Here is a 15,169-nt window from a genome sequence, read left to right as displayed (position 1 = left end):
TCTTTTTCTCAGTTTTTCGAACATCTTGCACCATTTGAAGCTGTCGATTGCTTTTTCCAAGTCGACCAAACCTATGAACGTTACTTGATTTTTCTTCACTCTTGCTTTCATTATCAATAGTAATGTCAGAACTGACTGTCTGGTGCCTTTAACTTTTCTAAAGCCAAACTGATCGTCATCTATCAGATCCTCATTTTTTTCCATTCTTCTGTATATTATTATCCAACTATTATTATTAATTTTTATCCAGTTATTATCTAACAATGAGGTCAAATACTTACATAACTCATTGCTACAGTCTAATGCTTCCCAATTTTCTAAGATTCCGAAAGCTGGAGAAGAACTGGAGAAGCTGGCTCTCAGGAGCAGGTGGTGTTCATATTTTCTGAAATTTGTAGTTTGCATCTCAGCAACCACTTAATTTGCGTTGCTTCCAGAAAAACATGTTACGTTCCAGCTGTGACAATCAGTATGCTGCCAGCATAAACTTTGATTACAACACCTAAATTATGAGGAATGCGCAACATGAACGTCCAAAAGCCGCCCCACACATCGATTCCTGTGGAAGACCCTTAGCAAAAGCAAGACGTAAACTTTCACCACCACTGCATAAAAAGATGTGTACTTGTCTCCTACCGCCGGGAGATAACAATAATTGTTGAAGACAGCAATCTGAAAACAGCCATTTGGTCTCGCGTTTTGAAGCCATGTGGCGTCACACTTCTCCGCGAGTTCATGTAAAAACAAAATTTTGCTTTAGCCATTAGCTAGCCACGGTGTGAAACGAACCTTTATAAAAGCTACAATACAGCTTGAAGAAGTCCTCTGGAAATGGGGAAGAAACGTTATGTTCCTCGAAGAAATTCATTCGAACACGATTCAGAAGCACACAATATTTCATATAGCCTTAGAAACTCGTCTCAAAGTTCAGCTGGATTTTGCAGCCCACGCCAAGCTGTGCCCTTCACAGTAATACACAGATCTCTCAAAAACACGTTGGGTCCTGAAATAGTCTCAAGCGCGAAAATATCGCGGGTGAACATAGACTGTCAACCGAACTCTTATTTACAGTTGTCCATTAAAGAGGCTTCATCTTGGGGGTTCACACTTTGAGCTACCAGCTCACTAGCATTTTGCCCAGCATTCCTACTTCCGAATGTCCTGTGTGAGAAACCGTCAGACATCTTTGATGCTGAAGCATTTTTCCTGTCATTATACATGCTTAGCTTGATGTCACACAACGTGCGAGCAACACATTGTGCAGGTATGTCTAGCGTCAATACAGCTCCACTAATTACCGTGTCGGCTGAAATTTTAATGCCTAATGTTCCTCGTTATCCTCTATTACTAGTGCAGTCTTGATCGTCAAGAATGTGTCAGACGATAAAAAGTAAAATTTATCAAGGTCCTCTAACAATCTGATGAGTACATAACAATCAGTTATCTCTGTGGAGTATTTTTAGCTGCTTCACTTAAGTGATAAACTTGTTTACACACCGGTACTCCGAATCGAAAAAGGCGGACTCACTATCAGTTAAGGTCACTATTGTCGGATAAGACGAAAAGAACTCTATACCACTGTCTCTGCTGAGATAACTTCTTTCGAAGATATAATTATCACTCAGCGCTACTGTTTCCAAGTTGTACTTAGTTTAGCGCAAAACATGTGGTGACCAAAACAAATTACGCATTTCGCATTGTGTAACGAATTTTGTTTGTAATTCGTTAATAGAAAACTCGATACCAGTGCGTATTTAAGTAAAGTGACGAGTTACAGAGTCTTTAGCAGAGATTGCCACATGTGTTTCTCATCTCATAATGTATTTGTATTTTAAACGTGTACAATTAGCTAATTTTCTATGTTTCCATTTCCTTACTTTTTTCTAACTTTCCGTGGGTACGACACTGTTCGCAGTTTTATCGACTTTTGCTTCTTTTCTTTAACCCTTACATATTGCTATTATTGTGTTCTGTTTTTCACAATATCACTATGGACTCACAACACCACTGTCGTCCGCACTAATTTCTCTCAAGTTCTTCTGCAATGTTTAAAGACCTCAGTTTTAGTTATACTGTGATATAAGAGAGGCTAGAAATACATCTAGTCACGTTTATGGGTTGCCACTGCAAGAACTTCATGTAAATGGTACAGCTTCTTTATTTGTACTTCATGAGCTTCGACCCGTCAGGGCATTTTAAAAATGGTTCAAATGGCTCTGAGCACTATGGGACTTAACTGCTGAGGTCATCAGTTCCCTAGAACTTAGAGCTACTTAAACCTAACTAACCTAAGGACATCACACACATCCATGCCCGAGGCACGATTCGAACCTGCGACCGTAGCGGTCGCGCGGTTCCAGACTGTAGCGCCTAGAACCGCTCAGCCACTCCGGCTGGCAGGGCATTTTAAAATGATACTAATGTTCAGTAAAGAGATATCATTTGAAAATGGTTTCTCATACTGAAATTCGTCAGTCGTGACACACTAGTTCCAACCACTGTTATAACTTTTAATAAAAGTTACAACAGTAGCAGAATTGAAAGTGAAGGAATTACGTTGTTTCAGAACGGCTGACAAACTTTGTAAATACGGTGGGAGACATAAATGAGGAAAAACCTTACTGCTGGGTATTCACAACATTTTTAGCGTAGCGCTGCTATTGTTCCTCCCCAGTTACAAATGTTAATAGTGTCGTTCGTCCTAAGGGGACCGGGTTCGATTACCGGCTGGGTCGGGGTTTTCTCCGCTCAGGGACTGGGTGTTCTATTGTCTTCCTCATCATTTCATCCCCATCCGGCGGGCAGGTTGCCCAATGTGGCGTCGAATGTAATAAGACCTGCACCAAGGAGGCCTCCCGGCCAATGACGCCAAATGCTCATTTCCATAGTGTCGTTCATAATTGCAGCTTATTTATTGTGTATCGCAGTTAAGGAAGTGTGCAAAACGTTATAGCAAGTGAAACAATACATTTACAAAAGTCATTCAGTTTCAGCTTTAGGGCAAAATTACGAAGGATATATCATACACTGAGGTGACAAAAGTCATGGGACAGCGGTAACCACGAAATGATTCTGAGCACAATGGGACTTAACATCTGAGGTCATCAGTCCCCTAGACTTAGAACTACTTAAACCTAATTAACCTAAGAACATCACACGTCGGCCTATGTGGCCGAGCGGCTCTAGGCGCTTCGGTCTGGCACCGCGTGACCGCTACGGTCGCAGTTTCGAATCCTGCCTCGGACATGGATGTGTGTGATGTCCTTAGGTTAGTTAGGTTTAATTAGTTCTAAGTTCCAGGGGACTGATGACCTAAGATGTTAAGTCCCATAGTGCTGAGAGCCATTTGAACTTTTTTTGGCATCACACACATCCATGCCCGAGGCACGATTCGAACATGCGACCGTAGCAGCAGCGCGGTTCAGGACTGAAGCCCGTAGTACCGCTCGGCTACAACGGCCGGCGGTACGCACGTATGTAGACGATGGTAGTATCGCGTACCCAAGGTATGAAAGGGCAGTGCATTGGCGGAGATGTGATTTGTACTCAGATGATTCACGCAGAAAGGTTTCCGATGTGGCTATGGCCGCACGACGGTAATTAACAGACTTTGGACGCGGAATGGTAGCTGGAGCTGGATGCGTGGGACATTCAATTTCGAAAAGCATTAGGGAATTCAATTATTTCGAGATCCACAACGACAAGAGTGTGCCGAGAACAACATATTTTAGGCATTACTTCTCACCATAGATAACGTCTTCACTTAACGACCGAGAGCAGCGGCGTGTGCGTCGAAATTTGACGTTAATGGCCAGACGACCGAAGCGAGTGTCTTTGTAAACAGCACAACATCGTCTGTACAGCCTCTCCTGGGCGCGTAACCATATCGGTTGGACCCTAGACGACTGCAAAATCGTGGCCTGAGCAGATGAGTCCCGATTTCAGTCGGTAAGAGCTGATGACAAGATTCGAATGTGATGCGGATCTCACAAAGCAATGGACCACAATTGTTCAAATGGTTCAAATGGCTCTAAGCACTATGGGACATAACATCTGAGGTCATCAGTCCCCTAGACTTAGAACTACTTAAACCTAACTAAACGAAGGACATCGCACACATCCATGCCCGAGGCAGGATTCGAACCTGCGACCGTAGCAGCAGCGCGGTTCTGGACTGAAGCGCCTAGAACCACCCTGCCACAGAGGCCAGCCGGACCACAATGTCAACAGGCCAGCTGGTGATGGCTCCATAACGGTGTGGGATGTGTTTACATGGAATGGACTAGGTCCTCTGGTGAAACTGGATTGACTGGAAATGGTTACGGCCCGCTATTTAGAGAACATTTGCAGCCTTTCATGGACTTCATGTTCGCAAACAATGGTGCACCGTGTCACCAGGCCACAATTGTTCTCTATTTGTTTGAAGAACGTTATGATCAATTCGAGCGAATGATTTGGCCACCCAAATCACCCGACATGAATCCCATTGAAAGTTTATGGGACATAATCGCGAGCTCAGTTCACGTACAGAATCCTGCACCGACAAAACTTTCGAAGCCATGGGCGGCTGTAGAGTCAGCATTGCTCAATATTTCTGCAGGGGACTTCCAAAGACTTGTTGAGTCCAAGACACGTCGAGTTATTGCACTAAACCGGTAAAAAAGGGGTCCGATACGATATTAGGATGTATCTCGCTATGTATTCCATTTGAAACCATTGAAGTATATCACATTATTAGACCATTTCCTCTCCCACCTAGGCTACTTTATCTAGCTATTTGCCCGTGGCTTCGAGCGCGCATTGTTACGTCGCAAACACAAAAATTTCACACATATTTGTTGAGACATTTCATATGTATCTTTAGCGAATTGTTTCCTGACAGATCCGTGTGAATTCTGAGAACACTGGCTGATTCTTACACTGTGTGACGCCAGAGAGAACGTTAAATGTAATCGTGGTATGCAGCCGTGTGGCATGATCTTCGACCCAAAAACATGCTGACAAAATTATTCGGTCGCGGCAGTGCTCATTTTCATGACTTGGTTGACGCAATTAACAACGCAATTTACACATCATACTGTTAAAATATTCCAAGGCTACTAAATAAAGGAAAGAAATACCAACAGGTTGTTTATGAAACAGTTTTACAGTCACTCCTCTCATTCTCCCCTAGGGACAGTAGGGTTTCCTTACTTCCACAATATTTTTATAAAATAATGAGGTAAGTATGTATCAAATTTGATTGAAATTGCTGCAGGCGCTCCTGAATTATGCTTTTATGTCACACCTTCTATTCCCCCTTCGTCCTCAGCTGTAGGGCAACTTGGGATGCCTGACCGTCTCAGTAATTTTTTTGCAAAAGCAGCTGATATGTGCACTAATCTTGCTATAAATTGCTTCAGGTATTCCAGACAAGTGTCGATACGTCACTTTATACCCCCTTCCCTCCTCTTGGGTGTAGCATCATCGTGACTGTCCTCAATGACACTAGCGTCCCCGAAAACTGTGGATTCGATACTAATATCGATTGCTAGCAAGTATTTTTACTTGTGAATTAAATGTATTTTGACTTCAGCTACACAGTGGATTAGTGACAGCGAAAATTTGTGCCGGAAAGGAACTCGAACCCGGATTTCCCGCTTACCGTCAACGGTCACCGTAGCAACTTAGGCTGCCCTAAAGCGCCTGCAGGACCAACACAAACTTCCGTATTTCACTGCGTGTCTGCGTCCTGCACTTGCACGGTTGTTGTGATTCCCTCACAGGTAGAAAATTTCATTATTATTGTCACTGCCTTGTCTAGGCATGAAATATACGAGGGTTGGAACTTCAATAGTGGCAACTATTTATGTACAGTTCATACAAAATAGATACGTGTTTCGAAGTCTTACTGACTTTCAAAGTAATCACCAGCATTGTATATGACCCGTTGCCAGCGATGTGGAAGTCGTAGGATACTCTTAGCAGTGCCAGTTGTGTTGACAGTTCGAGCGGCGCCGTCTATTGCCTGACGAATTTGTAGCAGTTCTGAAGCGAATGACGTGAAGTGTTTCCTTCAGTTTAGAAATCGAGATGAATTCACGAGGGCTTAAGTCAGGGGAGTGCAGTAAGTGGTATAGCACTTAGCAGCCCTATCAATCAAACAAATCAGTTACAGTTTGCACTGTACGTGCTTGAGCATTGTCCTGCATGATGGTCAGGTCCTGCAGAAAGTGTTGTCACTTGTGTCTCTAAGCTTGTCGTAGGTTGTGTTTCAAAAATGAACAGCATAGAGACAGCAGTGGTGACACTTTCTGCAGGACTTGATCATCAGTTTGCAGGACAAGTGCAAGCTGTTACTGATTTGTTTGACTGATGGGGCTGCTAAGTCCTATATCACTTACTGCACTCCCCTGTCTTAAGACCTCGTGACTTCAACTCGATTTCTAAACGGAAGGAAACATTTCACGGCATTCGCTTCAGAACTGCTACAAATTCGTCGGACAATAGACCGTGCCGCTCGAACTGCCAACACAACTGACACTGCTCAGAGTATCCTACGACTTCCACATCGCTGGCAACGGGTTATACACAATGCTGGTGACTGCTTCGAAGGTCAGCCAAACATTGAAACACGTATCTATTTTGTACGAGCTGTAAATAAATAGTTGCCACTATTAAAGTTCCAACCCTCGTATTTGCAGTGTCTATGGGTAACTACACTCACGCTCATAAATTAAGGATAATTGCAGAATGTGGTGCCACACAACGTAGCACTATACAAAACTGGAGCTAATAGCACAGGCACGTAGGGAACACACACGACACAGATCTGTAAGTCCACGGTATTGATGATAAGTTGAGAAAACCGTCCCGAAACACATGTGCTACAAAATGCCACTGTTTCCTGCGTATGTTCCCCGACATCAATGTGGGATATGATCACCATGAACTCATACACAGGCCGCACAACGGGTTGGCATACTCTGGATCAGGTGGTCGAGCAGCTGCTGGGGTATAGCTTCCCATTCTTGCACCAGTGCCTGTCGAAGTTCCTGAAGTGTCGTAGGGGTTTTAAGACGTGCAGCGATACGTCGACCGAGAGCATCCCAGACGCGCTCGATGGGGTTTAGGTCTGGAGAACAGGCAGGCCACTCCATTCGCCTGATATCTTCCGTTTCAATTTACTCCTCCACGATGGCAGTTCGGTGGGGCCGTGCGTTATCATCCATCAGGAGGAAGGTGGGACCCACTGCACCCCTGAAAAGGCAGACATACTGGTGCAAAATGACGTCCCGATACACCTGACCTGTTACAGATTCTCTGTCAAAGACTTGCAGAGATGTACGTGCACCAAACATAATCCCACCCCACACTATCAAACCACGACCTCCATACAGGTCCCTTGCAAGGACATTAAGCGATTGGTATCTGGTTCCTGGTTCACGCCAGATGAAAACCCGGCGAGAGTCACTGTTCTGACTATACCTGGACTCGTCCGTGAACATAACCTGGAATCACTGTTCCAATGACCATGTACTGTGTTCTTGACACCAGGCTTTACGGGCTCTCCTGTGAGCAGGAGTCAGTGGAATGCACCTTGCAGGTCTCCGTTCGAGTAAACCATGTCTGCTCAGTCGTCTGTGACTGACTGTATCTGGAGACAATTGTTCCAGTTGCTGCGGTAACGTCCCGAGCAAGGATATATACAGTACTCCGTGGCCGTCTGCGGGCACTGATGGTGATATATCGGTCTTCTTGTGGTGTTGTACACTGTGGACGTCCCGTACTGTAGCGCCTGGACACGTTTCCTGCCTGCTGGAATCGTTGCCATAATCTTGAGATCACAGTTTGTGGCACACGGAGGGCCCGTGCTACGACCTGTTGTGTTTTACCAGCTTCCAGTCGCCCTAGTATTCTAACCCTCATAACGTCATCAATATGTGTTCTTCAACACACAGTCACTGTTAGCACGTCTGAAAACATCTGCACACTTACTCACATCACCTTAGTCTGACATGCACCAACACACCTCTGCGTATGTGGAATGCTGCCAGAGCCACCGTGCGACGCCGCAGGTCAAACCGCCCACCAGAACGTTGTTTCACCATGTATCAGCATTATCCTTAATTTTTGAGCATGAGTATATCATTCATTTCACCTACACTTATAAAACTCCTTCGTCTGCGTATGTTTAATTTGCTTTCTGTATCGCCATGTTCTTTGATGTAACATATATATAAATGTTTTGTAAATGATCTATGTCCATTTATGTCATTATGGTAAATGTATGTATGTAATTTCAAAACAACATTGTGAAAAAATTAGTATGTTAAAACAATTACTGTACGTCTATTTCACGCATAGGGCACTCAGGACTGTAACGATGTGAAACCTGGTGGGTAGTCCCTCAGTAACGGAATAGCTTAACGCGATCAGAAAAGGTCGATTTCGCGGTCGAACTGCAAGAGTCCTTGGTGGCATGAGTTAGTTGGTACTAGCATGCTAACTGTTCCCATCTTGTGTGCTGAAAGAGGCCTCAGATGTAGAATGATTTGCCTTATTTTTCGTGTCATACCTTGCTTAGCTCTGAACTACGAAAATCCTAGGTTAACAGGAGAACTTTCGGACTTTTTTATACTTCAAAAGTCGTGATGAATTTACCGCCTTTTTAGTAGCCACAGAAGATCACCATAGCCAACAACTTCCTCTCAATTAATCAGTGGAGTACTGTGTAACTGCATGGTCCATTTAGGTGGTACCTTATGCAATAATAAGTTTGTGTTATTCGAACTGTGTTGAGAATCTACATTTTATTGTTAGTCATTTACACTACGTGATCAAAAGTATCTGGACACCCCCAGAAACATACTTTTTCATATTAGGTGCACTGTGCTGCCACCTACTGCCAGGTACTCCACATCAGCGACCTCAGTAGTCATTAGACAGCGTGAGAGAGCAGAATGGGGCGCTCCGCGGAACTCACAGACTTCGAACGTGGTAAGGTGAGTGGGGGTCTCTCGTGTCAGACGTCTGTACATGAGATTTCCACCTTCCTAAACATCCCTACGTACACTGTTTCCAATGTGATAGTGAAGTGGAAACGTGAAGCACACGTACAGCACAAAATCCACGAACTGTTAAGTCTTTTTCAGCCAGGTGTCCGGACATTAGTGATCGCATACTTTATCTATACACGGTGTTTTTCCAAGTGCTGGTTTCCGAGTTTATTTTATTGAACAGAAAAGTAATTGCTTTCTTTAATAACGTTGAATAACTTTCATGGAGTAGTAGATTTCCTTACCATTCAGTGAGTCTTGTTACTGAAGTACTCCGCGTGTTTTACATAGAATGATACGTTACTCTTACTGATATCTTAGTATAAAAATTACTTCTTGAAATCTGTGATCAGCCAGAGAAGTTACTGGTTAGAAAACTTGAAAGCTTAGTTACAGTAAACATTGGATATAATATTTATATCTGATGTGTTTGTATTTAACAGTGTTGTTCTTATTGCGTCTGGGCAAAAACTGATCAGTCTCGATATTTGTCTAGTGTGAGAATAGTTTCTGGGTCCCTATGCTATTGCTGTGGCAGCTTTGCATTCCATATTACTATAACAGTACTCATGAAGTACAGGTATCAGTTTTATAATAGTATGATTTCATAAGTAATGGCTACAACTATTCCAGCTGTACTAGATTTAGGGACCATAGGTTTAGTATGTATTCTAGCTAGTATAAAGAAGTGAATGCTCCTTGAGAATATGTCTATCTGAAAACCGTTTCAGTGACAGTATTTCCCAATAATTAATCTGATAAAAGAACATTAGTAATCGATTGCATGTAATGCCCATTAGCTTCCCTATTTCAGTATACAGACATTAAGTGCTACTGAGAGCCAGTTGCCAAAAACGCTTGATAATCTTTGTGTTGTTCATGCCAAACTAACGTTACATGACTTGCTAACGTATACTATCTCGTGTCCCATAAGCAAAATAGAATTACAGTATCAAGTAACGTAAATAACAATAGTTAACTTTCTTTATGGATAGTAACAATACTTGGTACAACTTTTCCTAATTAGGCTGACGACCGTTTTCTTTTGCGTAATTACAGTTTACTTTATAACTAACAGAACCTTGGTTCGAATCCCTTTTGTTCTGTTACTGCTACCTTTAAACAGGAATCTTTCGAGAAACGAATTTTATTCTGATACCTTATCCATTACACACACCCACGGTGATTTTCAATACCTTTCGTAGGAGTGACATTATCGGTGAAGCGCTTACTTAGTAAGAGGCGATAGTGTTCTGTCATACGATATACTATGCAGTGTTCTTCAGACGTGGACGCATGTCACTGTTTGTCTATGTCTTGCACTCACACAGTTGCTGTGATTCCCGCACAATGAGAGACTCATTTTTATTGTAGCGGCCTTGTCTAGACACGAAACAGTGCCTGTGTTGTGCGATGTACTGTGCAGTGTCTGAAGTGGTTGAAGTGCGTCTGGACTGTTTCATATAATTCCTTGTGGGTGTTTCAGTTTTCACAAATTGTAGTGTATTCTCCCGCCCTATAGTCAACATTTTGGTTGTAGATTCGCGTTTCAAGATTAAAATGCTCGAGCACGTTACGCCCACCTCGTGAACGCTTTCCTCATAGAGGGAGGAACAAACTAATGGGGTGGCCTATGGTATTTGTCGACATGAACCCAACTGAGATTAGGTGGGGCTGGTTGAAACTACCAGTGCGTCGTAGCAGTAACCCTCCTCGCGAAGTGGATGATCCTGAAGAGGGCCACCGACGCAGAGTGGGACATTGTTGGGCAGGATCCCAAGGAGGACACAATCATTTTATAACGTGCTGTTTGAGTAACAGAGTATCGTTTGTTAGCCAGGACTGTTGAAAATCTTCTTTCACATATGTGCAAAGTTGTGCACTTTAGAATAAACTGTATTTTGGCTATTGTTTTGCTTTTGTTCCATAATGAAGTTAATTTCTTAGTTTCATAAGGCCTGAGGTTTCATTGTGTGCTCCCAATAAATTTAAAAAAATGGTTCAAATGGCCCTGAGCACTATGGGACTCAACATCTATGGTCATCAGTCCCCTAGAACTTAGAACTACTTAAACCTAACTAACCTAAGGACATCACACAACACCCAGTCATCACGAGGCAGAGAAAAATAAATCTAAGACCACACTCGTTTGTAGATATGCTATTGTGGCAAAACAAACTATGCTGGACGTCAAGATGTTTGGGTTCCACGATATTTTTAAGTTTTTCAGTCACTCCTCGCCACTAATTTCTACATCTACATCATACTACGAAAGCCACCTAATGGTGCGTGGCGAAGGGTATCACTAACTAATCCCCTCTACCCCGTTCCCTTCGCGAACGGTGCATGGAATGAATGGTTGTCGCTAAGCCTATATATTGATTCTAATTTCTCGAATTTTACAGTCGCGTCACTTCGCGAGTCATGTGTGGAAGGAAGTAATACTTTGTCCGACTCTTACCGGAACGCGCACTCTCGAAATTTCAGCAGTAAACCTATTTGTGTTGCGCAACGCGTCTCTTGTAACCTCCGACAATGGAGTTTCTTGAGCACTTCTGCAACGTTCTCGCGCCGACTAAACGATTCGGGGATGAAACGTGCCGCTCTTCGTTTGTTCTTCTCTCTCTCTCTCTCTCTCTCTCTCTCTCTCTCTCTCTCTCTCTCTCTGTCTTCCGCCAGACCTATCCGGTAAACATCCCATGTTAGTGAACAATACTCAAGAAGCAGTCGAACAAGCGCCTTATAAGCCACTTACATTTCCTCATTATTCTTCCTATGAATCTGTCTGGCACCTCCTTTCCCTAATATTTGTTTAATGTGGTCATTCTGCTTAAGGTCGCTCTGGATGGTTACTCCCAGATATTTTACGATAAAAACTGTTTCCAGCAGTTGTCATCAGCAGTGTAGTTCTACAGTAGTGGATTTCTTTTCCTTTGAATGCGCAATATGCTTATTTATTTACGTTCAGCAAGCGTTCAACTGCCACAGCCTGCACCATTCATGAATTCTCTGCGGGCCATACTGTCTTCTGGCGTTGTTACCATTTTTATAGACACCCGCGTCATTAGCATACACTTTTAAAAAGCATCCGATGCTTTCTACTAGATCATTTACGTACACTGTAAGCAGTAATGGTCCCGTCACACTTCCATGGAACACTCCGGAAGTTACCCTTATATCTGTCGATTTTGTTCCGATAAGAGCGACGTATTGGCTTCTATTTCATGAAAGCCTTGCATCCAGTACCAAATGTGGTGCGATACTTGATAAGCTCGTATTTTTTTTCACTAGATGGCAGTGCGGGACGGTGTAAAATGTCTTCCTCAAGTCAAAGAACACAGCATCAATCTAAGATCCGTTGTCTACAACGCTATGGCCCCCGTGAAAAAATAGTGAAAGCTGAGTTTCCCCAAGATCTCTGTCTTCGGAATACCTGTTCATTTTTATAGAGGAGACGACGTTCTCCAAATACGTCATAATTCTTGAACATAAAACATGTTCCGTAATTCTATAACAGACTGACAATGATATAAGTCTATAATTGTTCTACGAGCTTTATTGACCCATTCGAGGGTTGGATTCCCTCACTTCTTCATCGAAGACTCTCACTGCCTGGGCTACTCTCAGGGTGTATCTTCGACGTGGAAGAGCCCCACCATTTCCTTGCCGTGTCGTCTGCTCGCCGTCACTACTGCTCGCCGTCCGGTCCTCCTCGCCGCCGCCGCCGCCGCCGCCACCGCCTGGTCGCCGCCTGCCGGTGGTCGCCGCCGCCGCTGCTCCCCGCCGCCGCCGCCGCCGCCGCTGCTCCCCGCCGCCGCCGCCGCCGCCACCGCCGCCATTCGGTCGCTGCCTGCAGCCTCCTGGTCGCCACCGCCGTCGCCACCGCCTGGTCGCCGCCGCCGTTGCCACCTGCCGCCGCGCCGCCGCCGCCGCCTGGTCGCCGCCTGCCGGTGCACACCGCCGCCGCCGCCGCCGCCGCCCATCTCGCGCGCCGCCACCATGTCCCAACCCACCACCACTATAATTTTCACCTCTCCCTCCGCTGCTCCAACCACCATCACATGGAGCTCATCCTCCACCCCCCCTTCCCGTCCTTCCTTCTCTCCCTGTCCACCCCACCCCTGCGCTACTTTCGGCTGTAACTATCCCCAACTCCCCCTCCCCTATCACTGTCGCCCCATAGACAGCTACTGACTTTCCGCCTCTCCCTGCACCGCCTCCGACGGGCTCCAAGCCAGCGCGGATTTCGGCTCGACGTTCCACTGTCTCTGTGACACCCACGCTGCTCAGGGTGGTCCTGCCCCCCGCCATCTCCCCCTGCAACCCATCCCCCAGCCCCCTCTCCACCCAGTTGTGACCACGAAACCTTCAAAGAGCCAAAATGTTGACCCTTCCCCCGACATCTCCTCCAAAAAAAACCCCAATCCCTGTGACCCACCCACCCCCATGGACGCGACCCCAACCCTCCCACCGCCACGCCTGCCACCCACACCTTTGTCCTCTCCAATCCTGACCCTCAATTCCTTGATGCCCGCTCCCTCGCCCTCGCCATCCGGAAATACTACCCCAATGCCCCCATCTCCCTTCTGATTCCTCACAACTATTCGGTCCTCATTAAATCCCCCAATGCTTCCTTCCACACCAATCTCCTCTCCCACATCCCCCGTATCCAATTTGGCCAACGTGCAATCCTCACCCCCTACCACACCCCTTCCTCTCCCCATCAGCCTCAACCTCCCCGACGTCCGCCAACCTTCACCGCTGTGATCACGAAGCTAAGCCCCGTGATCATGGAGGCTGAGGTGTTGGCGGAACTCAACTCCCGGCCTGACATTGAAATCTGCTCGACCCGTCGCATCTTCAATGATGCCGGGCCGACTTTTCTCATGCAGATATTCACCGAATCCTCCTCCTCCATTGACCGCCTCCTCGCCAAGGGAGCCCTCATCTACAATCGCCGTCATAAGGTGGACCCCTCCCGTTCCCCAGTCCAATCCTATAACTGCCAACGCTGTCTCACGTACAACGACCACGTTACCTCTGCCTGCAAGAACCCCCCTACTTGACCCCACTGCAAAGCATCACACTTCCTCAAGAATTGCCCCAACCTCACCTCTCCCCACTCCTGCAACACTTGCAACAAACCACATCCTACCTACTCCTCGAAGTGTAAAGTGAAACCTCCTCCAGTCACCTCTGAGCTCACCATCCCTGTCCATCCTGTTGATGACCCCATCCACCCCAACAACTCGCTCCGCCCTCCACCTACTGGAGAGGACATCATCCGTTTCACCACCATTGTACTCCAAAACATCCACCCCTTCCAACACTCCCACACTCTTTCCCAAATCGACCTCGCTGCCCGTTCCATCTTCCATCTTACCACTATGCCACATACTCCCACAACCAGGTCCACTTCACCTTCACTCCCCTCACCACCCTCGTTTAACTCTCCCCTCCCATGGTACAACAACCCTACCATATCTCGTACCACAACATTCGCTCCCTGCCCACCCACAAACTCCTCTTCCTCCACACCCTCTGTCAGCACCGCGTGGATGCCTTCGTCCTAAATGAAACTTTCCTTCAACCCCGTATCTCCATCTCCACGGCTCCTTACACCCTTCACCGCACCGATAACCCGTACTCTCTGGCACGTGGCGGAGTTGCTATAGGCCACCTCAAGCACCTCCCTGTCCGGCCCCAACCTCTCCTTAACAATCCTGCCGAGCATCTCACCCTCAGCCTCTTCTTCCCCACCCTTACCATCACCTGTGCCACCATTTATGTCCGCCCTCGCACCCCCACCCCGTACGATTTCCTGGCCCACATTGACTGCACCTTCTCCACCTACGTGATTGCCGTCGACCTCAGTATCCACAGCTGTGATCCTGTCGACCTCCAGCGGTGGTATCAGTTTCTCACCACCCTCCAGGGAGACCTGGTTCCCCTGCCTCAGCACACCCGACCCGAATCCAACACCACTCCCGATGTGGTCCTTGCCTCTCCCAACCTCCTTGGGCGCATCACCACAGATGTCCTTGATCTCATTGGCAGTGACCATACTCCTGTTCTCCTCACTATCTCTAATGGTCGCCATCCCCGCAACACTCCTTGCCCTGAAGTCCCTC

This window comes from Schistocerca cancellata, chromosome 3, assembly GCF_023864275.1.
Source record: "Schistocerca cancellata isolate TAMUIC-IGC-003103 chromosome 3, iqSchCanc2.1, whole genome shotgun sequence".
NCBI lineage: Eukaryota > Metazoa > Arthropoda > Insecta > Orthoptera > Acrididae > Schistocerca > Schistocerca cancellata.
This window is presented reverse-complemented; position numbering follows the sequence as displayed.